This window comes from Triticum aestivum, chromosome 3A (genome assembly GCF_018294505.1).
Source record: "Triticum aestivum cultivar Chinese Spring chromosome 3A, IWGSC CS RefSeq v2.1, whole genome shotgun sequence".
Lineage (NCBI taxonomy): Eukaryota > Viridiplantae > Streptophyta > Magnoliopsida > Poales > Poaceae > Triticum > Triticum aestivum.
Genome location: NC_057800.1, coordinates 20,282,127 through 20,292,552, shown reverse-complemented (window position 1 = coordinate 20,292,552; position 10,426 = coordinate 20,282,127). Strand labels below are relative to the sequence as shown.

The 10,426-nt window shown below is 41.9% G+C and overlaps 1 pseudogene; it reads right to left on the bottom strand.

Annotated features, from left to right (window-relative positions):
* Positions 1 to 9,136: 9,136 nt before the first annotated feature.
* On the bottom strand, positions 9,137 to 10,197 carry LOC123056646 (uncharacterized; annotated as a pseudogene).
* Positions 10,198 to 10,426: the final 229 nt, after the last annotated feature.

Here is a 10,426-nt window from a genome sequence, read left to right as displayed (position 1 = left end):
CCCATGGTAGCATGGGTGATGCAAGGCAGTGTTGGAGCGATGGTGTGATGGCATGTTGAAGCAACAGGGCAGCAGTAGAGTGCAAAGTAGATGGAGCTGTTGTGTGACGAAGAAGATGAGAACATGGGAAACAAGACCGTGAGATCCCCCTCGCTCCATCCATTCACTTATATAGCGGGATGGAAAAGTTAAATGGCGACATGCAATCAATGCTACACGATGGTAATCTCTTCGCAACCCCGTGATGGCATTAAGTGTGAGTGGGATAGAAGGGACTCCGTTAAGTCCGTGCGGGAATCGAGGCACACTTGTTCTATTTATGGAGTGGGTGGGACCTATACCCACTCACGCATGTCACATTGATCGTCGGGTCATGTCTGACACATGAACCGGTGGGATCATCTGGTGAGACCAGTCTAGTCTTACAAGACCGGTCAGTTTGAACTTTAAAGTCACTACGCGGGAATTCGACCAAGGAGAAGCTGACTGCATGGGAAACATTTTTGGCATAGGTCGACTATGTTCATCAATGAATCAAGACCGAGGTGGATCGCGCTACCCTAGAAGTGGTCCGGTAGCTTAAGGCCGATTGCATGCAAAAGATGTTAGGGAGGCTTCAAAGAACCAGTTTCAACCTCGGTGACCCGAAGATGATGTGCAACTTTGTGATAGTCGAGGTGTTGCCATGCTTGAATGCCAAATCAGGGCTGCTGATGGTGTCACGACTCAGGGGTACCTCACTGTGTCGGTTCCCGACCTAGTGGGTCGGGCTAAGGAACCTTAGGTCGGTTCCATGCTAGGCCACGATGGGCGTTCGATGGCATTTTAACGGAATACTCCAGAAGACTTGTTCTACAATATGAGTATACCGAAGCCGGGGAGGAATCTACCTCAACCGACGTAGTCGACAAGGATCTATAACCTTAGGAACCCCGGTATGTTATATAAGTCGGGGGCCGGGCTTGTTGAGAGATCATCATACAATCCCTTGGTTCATACCTTTACATTGTACACCCCAATCGCAGAATATACACGAGCAGGAGTAGGGTATTACCTCGATCGTGAGAGCCTGAACCTGGGTAAACTCTATGTCATATTTCCCCTCCGACCTGATCACTACACTGGGATACGCTACCAAGGGATCGACGGGATTTAGCTTCAATGATCCATGCGCTACTGATGATCCACAAGTTGTCGGTTACTGGATGAGCCATGGGAAGCTTCCACACCATCTCTATTAGTTGGCGACCATACGACCATGAGTAGTGCAGCGCATCGCCCTCGAGAGAATGCTTGTGCACCATTGGAGGTCATTTAGCATGAGTGATTGGACTATAACAACTTATTAACACTATCATGAAGGGGACCCTACCAGGTGCTATAATGATTGATTCACGACAATCCTTTTTCACATGATCCTTTTTCACATGATTTTAGAGATTCATTTAACCATGAGGCTCATAGCCTTGCTAAGGTGGGCACGCGATATTGGTTGGATATCATGTAGGGCCTCTCCAGCCACCATCTTTGCTTGTATCCTGAACAACCCTAGATCTATAATGAAAATCATGAGTGTAGTATAATTCTACTCCGGGAAGATCGAATTGATTGGTCAAAGGCCATCCTTCTTTAGGAGACGTCTATTTCTCAATTGACTAAAAGTTAACTCAAAACGGTTTTATAAATTATATATGAATGTAACAAAAAATTCACAAGTTTCTTCATACATATTTTAATAATATTGAGTGTGGTGTCATAGTTTGTTCACATTAATTAGTTCAAAAATGCAGTAGTACTCCAGAGTTCAAAAAATCATGGAATCTTGCATCGATCTCAAGTTGGTTCACCGATTACGTCTATTGAGCGCTATGAAATTCTAAAGCTATGGAGAATTAGGAAAATCACTTTTTAAATTACAGAAACTTAAATCGAGATTTGTATAATTTCATTGAGTTGCATAGTTGAGCCAGAATCAGTTTGTATAATTTATTGTAAGTTTCCATATCTTACTAGCACAAGGTTTTGGCACATGAAAGTACATTGTATCCATCATTCCCATAGCATTCACCATACGCAACAACACGATATAGAACCGTGGCAGTAACTTTTTTCAAAGCTGTAACCACGCCATTCATAGCTAATCTTGCACATAGCAACATTGTTGGGCGTTGGTGTCTGGCATGCTCGGAAAACCGTACATGAAGTCCACAATCTAGTTGTACCTACGAACAACAAAGTATAGCATCCCCGTTCATATTAGGATATGCAGTATAAATTGCATAATTTCAGATTATATGAGTATCCAAGTTGTGAGCATACATCATACATAATTGGACTATTCTAAACATAAACAAAGAGTGTACATTTGTTTCTTGCAGTTGCTTGACATGACCATAAAGTGCTGGACATCATCAGAAGAACTACCAAACACAAAGCATGTGTGTTGTTCTTCATATGTTCCATGAGGAGTAGCTTCTTAATTCTTTTTCCTCCTATCCCTATATTCTTTATGGGTGATGTTTCTTATTGTGTTATTTATATAGAGGCATAAGTCTCGAAGGATCCATTCTCGCTCTTATAATATTTCTCACATTATTGTTTTGAGCATCATGAGAAATATCTTGTGGAGATTGTATTATTAAATGCCACCTAGATTTTCATATTTGAAATTAATCACTACTCTGAAATACCATAAATATAGCACATTACATTGTGCGGCGCAAAAATGCGCATTAAATTGTGCATCTTCTGGAATTTAATGTGTATCTCCATTAGTAGTTGTTCCATCATGTAGCATAATAGATCACAACATTTTTTTCTTTTGGATTCCACAATGTTAACCCTTTATCTATTATAAATTCAACAGTCAATGTAACGAGCAGAAAAAGGCTCATAGACACCCTCTGCTACCATTGGGTTTTGCATGCACACAGTTTGCAAAAGGCACACGAAACAAGTTGACCCTTTTTTCTTTTGAGCAAAAACAAAAAATTGACCCTGTCTTGTCGGCGCAAATAGGCCCAGGCACATAAGGCCACAACACGGGGCTTGAATTTTATTTACCTCTGGCTGGCCCGATTCCTTCACTTCTAGGCTTTCCTGTGGCCCACTCAAAAAAAAAACTGGACCAAGACCTCCACTCAAAAAAAAAAAAAACTGGACCAGTACCAATTGAAGTTAATGGATGAAAGTGATTTATGGTAGAGAAAATATTCTGAGCGGTTTTTTTCCTTGTGTTCCGTAGCGGGGTTCCACCGAGCATTTTCTTTCTTCTTTTTTCGTCCATCAGTTTCCTATTATCTGTTCTTTTTCCGTTTTACTTTTTCATTATTTTTTCTTTTATTTTTTTATTTTCACTTCATCTCTCTATTTAAAATATTACGATTTCTAATAATCCTCTTGAATTTTTCATAAACTTTTGACTACTTTCTTACTTTTAAAATGAATAAATATTTATGTTTTATGGGAAAAAGTGAAAACCTGCAAAACAAAAACACCATACAAAATCACCAGAAAACAAACTCTCGGCATCCTGTTATTTTGAGACACATAGTGTCGCATTGCAGCTTGCTGCTTCAATTTGTCACTCGACGTATTATTGGAAAGATGCACATAGATTTTATTTATTTATTTTTGAGAAATGCAAGACGCAAATGGATGGTTTGCATCTAGAGACATGTGGCCCAAATCGCTCCCAATTTTCTTTCTCATTTTTTCAGGTTTTCTGTCGGTTTTACTCCTAATAATAGGTTACTTGTTTATGTCGATAGGTTTAAAAAATATGTAACTGCAAGATACAAATATAGGCTTTTCTTTTCACGAATTAAAGAAATTATAGGAATTTCATAAAAGATCTTGAATTAAAAAACCATCCACAGGTGTAAAAATATGTCCTTTTTTAAAAATGTTTAGAATTTATAAAATCATGGATTTTCGAAAAATACAAATTAAAACTGTTCTATAATCTTTGAAATTTTTTGCCATTTTTAAAAAACTCATATTTAAAAATATGATTGTATTTTGAAAAAGAAATTTTATTTCAAAAAATAATCTTGAATTTAAAGTATGATCATAATTTTTCATGCAGTTAATAGATAAAAAGAAAAAGGGAACAGAAAAGTGAAAAAAAACAAATGAAAACCCTGGAAAACCGATGAATATGGGTTGGCCCATTTGCACTCCACCTATGCATTGATCCGACACTTTTTAGCAATGAGAGACAAATAAGTTTTTTCCATGGCGTGCTAGACGCATGCGCTGCCGATCGCATGTCTTTCTCCTTTCCCCCGTGCGAATGCATCCCCAAATGGTCGCAACCTCTGCTGCACCAGCGCTTACTGCTGAGGTTGTCGCCGCCCTGCCCCCTGGCATGTTAGACGCTTCGCCTCCTCTTGAGAATGGTTGTGTCGTCCCACCCAATTGGCCTTAACAGTCCTCCTTGGCCTTAGTTATGGCTGATGGCCCCTGCCACCGATGTTTAGAATGGTCGGCTCACGCATCTACTCGCCACTTTGCCGACAATGGTACTCGCCGACCCGTGTAACTCTTGCATGTTGGCTACTTCTTCCATGCATCTTGGACCAGATAGTTTCGAAATTGATGCAGTCAAGTTAAAATAGATAGTTAAGCCTTTTAAGTTTGGGAGCACTAGGCCAGGCAACTGAAAACTGGTTTCATTTAAGTCGATTTGCTCTCTCTCTCTCTCTAGATCCAAGGCCTCGTCGTCTTTGTCCTTCTCCCATCGGAGCGACAATGTTCTTCTTCCTCACTGAACCTGTGATCTCTCCCCCTCCGATCCTTAGCCCGCTAGCTACCTTGCTTCCGGTGAGACCCGTTCGAGCACTTACCAAGGATGTTGCAGCTTCTCCATCTCGAGCTCGAGTTCCATCTAATTTGACGGAGAAGCCCCCCCCCCCCCCCCCACCCACCCACCCACCCGCGAACCGCTTTCTTATTCGGATGTGACGGTGTTCCGCTTCATTCGAGGTCCGGCCTCACCCTCACTTGCAAGGCCACCGCCTCTCTTTCTTTGGATTGTACATACAGTATTAACTTTGGTGGCAATGGGAGCGAGGTGAATCACGCGCGTACGTGCCGTCGGGATCGGATCAACCAATCCACAGTTCGCGGGGGAGAGAAACGGGGGCGTCTTAAGACCACGTCTTTGGCTGAAGATGCACGTGTGGTTAGGAAAGTTCTACTCTAGCGTCCATAGATTGGACTATATTTTGACTGCAGCTCTAGTACTTCAGCAGACACGTCGCCCAGCTGCTGACAACAAGGTTGAAATTGGAAATCTGGTGACGCAGAGGCTTTGGTACGGCGCAGAGAGTTAATTAGAGGCTCACTTTACAAATTTCTTTTACGAAATGTGGACAATTTTGTATTTTTTTAGTTTTAAAATGAATAAATATTTATGTTTTCATGGGAAAAGGTGAAAACCTGCAAAACCAAAAACACCATACAAAAACACTAGAAAACCAACTCTCGGCATCCTGTTATTTTGAGACACATAGTGTCGCATAGCAGCTTGTTGCTTCGATTTTTTGCAATATGGCATCTGAGTCCTCATATATACACTCGACGTATTGTTGGAAAGATGCACATGGATTTATTTATTTATTTATTAGAAACGCAAGATGCACATGGATGGTTTGCGTCTAGAGCCATGTGGCCCAAATCGCTCCCAATTTTCTTTCTTTTTTTCGGGTTTTCTGTCAGTTTTACTCCTAATAATAGGTTACTTGTTTATATCCATAGGTTTAAAAAATATGTAACTGCAAGATAAAAATATAGGATTTTCTTTTCAGGAATTAAATAAATTTTATGAATTTTCATAAAAGATCTTGAATTAAAAAACTATCCGTAAGTGTAAGAATATGTTCTTTTTAAAAATGTTTACAATTTATAAAATCATGGATTTTCGAAAAATACAAATTAAAAATGTTCTATAATCTTTGAAATTTTTAAGAAATATAAATTTAAAAATGTTCCATAATCTTTTCTGCCATTTTTAAGAAACTCATATTTAAAAATATTATTGTATTTTGAAAATGAATTTTTTATTTCAAAAAATAATCTTGAATTTTAAAATATGTTCATAATTTTTAATAACTATTCATGTAGTTAACAGATAAAAAAATTGGTTTGGAGTTTGCTCCAACTCTGGCTCCGCCACTGATTGTATTTGCATACAATGAAGTGTAGAGTGGCAACATTCAAATGACATTTCTAGATTACCAATTTCGACCGCCAGACTCAAATTCCTACCCAAGGAAATAATCCGGATAAGTCTTTAATTGAATCCATATATCAATCATATGATCTTGCTTTTTTTTCACATGCTCATGTATTGTAAAAATATTTTTCATCTATATACCATAAATGGTCCCAAAGGGGCTGACCTAATTAATCTGTGGCATCAAACCATGCTAATCCAATGATCTAGATTTCTCCAAGCCTCCAATGGCGAGCGCTCAACATAATTAACACGGAATTGATATACCATCTTATACCAACATGCAATTAATTTACTCCCTAATGTCAATGTGCATTGCATGTACGCATTTACTAGTGTTATATAAAAATCATACGAATGAAAAAACATTCATTTATTTTAATTAAAAGTCATGTATTGGCAATAAAGGAAACAAAAAAAGAAAATAAAAATAAACAATTAGATGAAAAGAGTAACAAAACAAAAAAGAACAAAGTTGGAGTGAAAAACGCATATATCAAATAAAGAGGCACCAGGCGGCAAGCCTGGTAAGCTATCTCAAAAAACAACAACAATGATAAGTAAAGAGGCAGAAATAAAGCGAATCGGGAACAAGTGAAGAACGAAAAATAATGAATTGAAAATAAACAAAAATATAAGGAGCAGAAAGGTATAGCGCCTGCCCACCCTTGTGACTGCACTATGATTCCCGTGAAGTGACTCTCAAACCATAAATCCCTTACTTGTGCAAGTGCAAGCCGATGAATTTTATCTATATTCTTACTAGTTTTGCTGGTTGATGATTTGGCAACTGATATGAAAAAACTTCTCGGATCTTCTTTCCGCCTAATAACGAATATATATGTAGTTAATTATTTCCTTCGCTGCTAAGACACCAAGCGCATAGAACCTGTCGGGACTGATTGACGCGCGGTGACTGTTTTCTTGCGTAGCTTCCACGAGACTTTGGAATTCAGTTCGATCCGGGGGAAATCTATCACGATTAGTAGTACGTGTTACGCTGTCCAAAGATTCAACTCACGATGGCGCCTGAACGTCTTTCTCGTTAATAAGCATCGGGCAGTGCATTTCCCACACCAAACTCGAGCCAAGCGGTTGAAGTCTCCTTCCTCGCTAATAAGTCTCCTGTCTGAGTAGTACTTCACCACAGAACTGTCTGAACTGCGTGTTAATTAAGAAGGAGGTAAAAGCACCCTAGGTATCCTAACTTGTAGAGAATGTGATGATTTAGTCTCAAACTTGCAAAATGCAACTCCACCATACCCCAACTTGCACTGGATGTGATGATTTGATCCTGGGCCTATCCCAACGCGACATGTGGCAGCCAGATGGGTGGATCGGTCTTTGCCTGCACTTTTGCAAAAAACACCCTGCCATTTTGTCTAATTAACCCGCGCTACATGGTGAACCATAGTGTTTGGTGGTTGGACTGAAAATTTCAACATTGATCCTTTGGATGGGAGCACCATCAGTAGCACCTCCCGTGCAAATGGGCATCAAGAACTACAGAATCTATTCTATGAAAAGAACATAAGTCCAGTTTGATTTGATTCTTTAGCTCAAGAACCTTCTCCATTATGCCCATGTCCAAAATGTCCGGCTTGAGTCCCACTCCATTTGCAGTGATTAGGTGAGGCCCTGCAGATTGGTTCAGTTAGCAGCATGAGTATATAGAAACTAAAAGAAGAAGACTACATCATTTACGGAAAGCCCGATAGGCTACTTGGCTTGCCACCATTCAGAATATTTGCTTGGGCGGCAGGTTCAACTCCATAGATCTTCGCATTGGGATTCTTCTCCTTGAGGTACTTGCCGACGCCGGTGACAGTACCGTCACTGCCGATCCCCATGCTATAAACAATTGGACAAATGCTAATTTGCTATAAACACTAAAGTTTGCACAAGACAATACTGGATGGAAATTAGCACTGAAAGCTTTAGTGTGCACCATGCCAATATATTTATCTACGGGTAATTGCAAGTGGCAACGTACTCCACATGGTTCCTGAGTTAACTGCCTGCTGCATGATTTCCGAGTTGTACAAGGACTATTCACTCCGTAATTTAGCAAACATGTGTCTGTAACTTCAACCATCTCTAGTGCATGATAACATTCAAGTGATGAGCCAGTGCACCTGAAGAGCTCATATAATGTAAGTTTCTCCAAAAAATATACATTGCAATATTTATGTATTTAACATTTCAACTGTTTGTAGAATTAACTAATTCAGCTATACCAGTACAAAATAAAAAGAAGTGCACACCACGATCTGTTTTATTCCCTTGCAACTAGAAGTAAATGGTTCTCAAGAAATAGTGTCACTAACTGGAACTGCAACTGGAACTCAAACATAGCTATGTAATTCTGTATTTTTAATAGTATAGATAAATTTGATATACGCAGAAACTATAATGTCACGGAAATATCACAACTGTAATTTAATCATTTCCCCTAGTTTTTGCATGCAGCAGGTAAATGACAATTTCAACTGAATGGAATGGGAATTGTTTTGTGCAAAACTATAATGATCAGTACACTAACAAAGATGATAAAAAATGGAGCATGAAAAACACGATTTGTTAGACCATGGCAGTTCAGCAGTGAGAACACAATCAGATTGGAAGAACATATTGAGCTTAGCAGCTTACCTTTTGCTTCTACGATGAACCGGCCATCTTTGTGGCCTTGTGGGTCGTACTAGAAATTTCAGCATTGATCCTTTCGACCATCAGCTTCAGTAGCACATATACTTTCCCGCGCAAATTCTGGCAGCCAAGGCTGTAGTGGCAAAGTGAGCATCGAATCAATAAGGCAAACGGATTTTATTTCACCTTTGACAACTGGCTGAAATACATAATGAACCATACAATCCGTTATTTTACAGGATGAACGACAGATTGCCGGCAAACACTAACAGCATAACGAGAAGCGACAAGACTTAACAAACTTAGGAGTGACTCAATTCCTTTTACAACTAGTATTGGCCAAGGAGCACGACTGCTTAGAGCTAAAACAGTTGCTCTAAGCAAACAAAGCAGTAGAACAAGAACTTGACTGAAGAACATTCCCAAAACTGATTTATAAGAAGCAGCTAGCTCAGAGGCTTCATGGTCTGGAGCAGAGAGGACAAATCCATCTAGTGCAGGCAAACCTGCGAGATGTAGGCCGTATCGCTGCGGTGGTAGACGACAACCACCTCTTTTGTGGCAAGGTTGAGGCGAATGAGGCCAACTCTACCGACATATAAGATGACAGTGCCACTCCTCAGCCCGAACCCTTCAAACTGAACTGAGTTGTGCACGCCCCAGTCCTGCTTGTCTATCAGCACCTGCCGGATCCATCTCGGCGGCGAGCTCGGCTCCCCCTCGATGGGTGGTAACATGGTCCACATTGATATAACCTGGGTCTCCGAGACCACAACCTTGAGCCTCCCGTCCACCGAAGCGGCCAGGAGGAGGCCCCGGTGGCTCATAGAGGCAGTCATTCTGCTAGTGCAGCACCGCGGCAGATCAATCACGGTGGCCTCCATGGTGTCGACGTCCACAACGACGATGTACGGCTCCAGGCTAGACAGGTGCCTCCCGGGCGGCAGCGGCTCCAGGTTGCAGTGTTGCACAGCCAGTGGACGGTGCGGCCGATGACCAGGGGGTAGGAGTCGTGGAACGGCCTAGACTGACGGCGAGGGAGTGCCGCGCAGACGGGCCCCAGCGGCCCTCCCTGGAAGAGTAAATCTGGATGCGCAAGCGCTCGTCGGCGACGAGGAGCTCGAAGGCGCGGAAGAAAACTAGTACCGTTTCTCTAGGTTTGTAACTTTCTTATCCAACTCCTCCCGGAGCCCACGCGCCGCCGCCGCCACAATCCCCGCGCCCGCCTTGGTCTCGGCGAGCACGGCCTTGGCCTTGAGTAGCTCCGCCCGCAGCGCGTCCGCCTCGGCGGTGTCGCGCTCCCGCGCCTTCATTTTCCTGCACAGCTCCTCCCGCACCGCCGCCGCCTTGGTCGTCTCGTCGAGCTCGACTTGGCCTTGCGCAGCTCCGCGCGCAGCGCGTCCGCCTCGGTCTCCCGCGCCTTCAGCTTCCTGCGCAACTCCCCCTGCGCAGCTCTCCCTTGGCTGCTGCTAGAATTTGCATGGGAGGTGCTACTGAAGCCGTGCTCCCATCGAAAGGATCGATGTTGAAAATTTCAGTCCA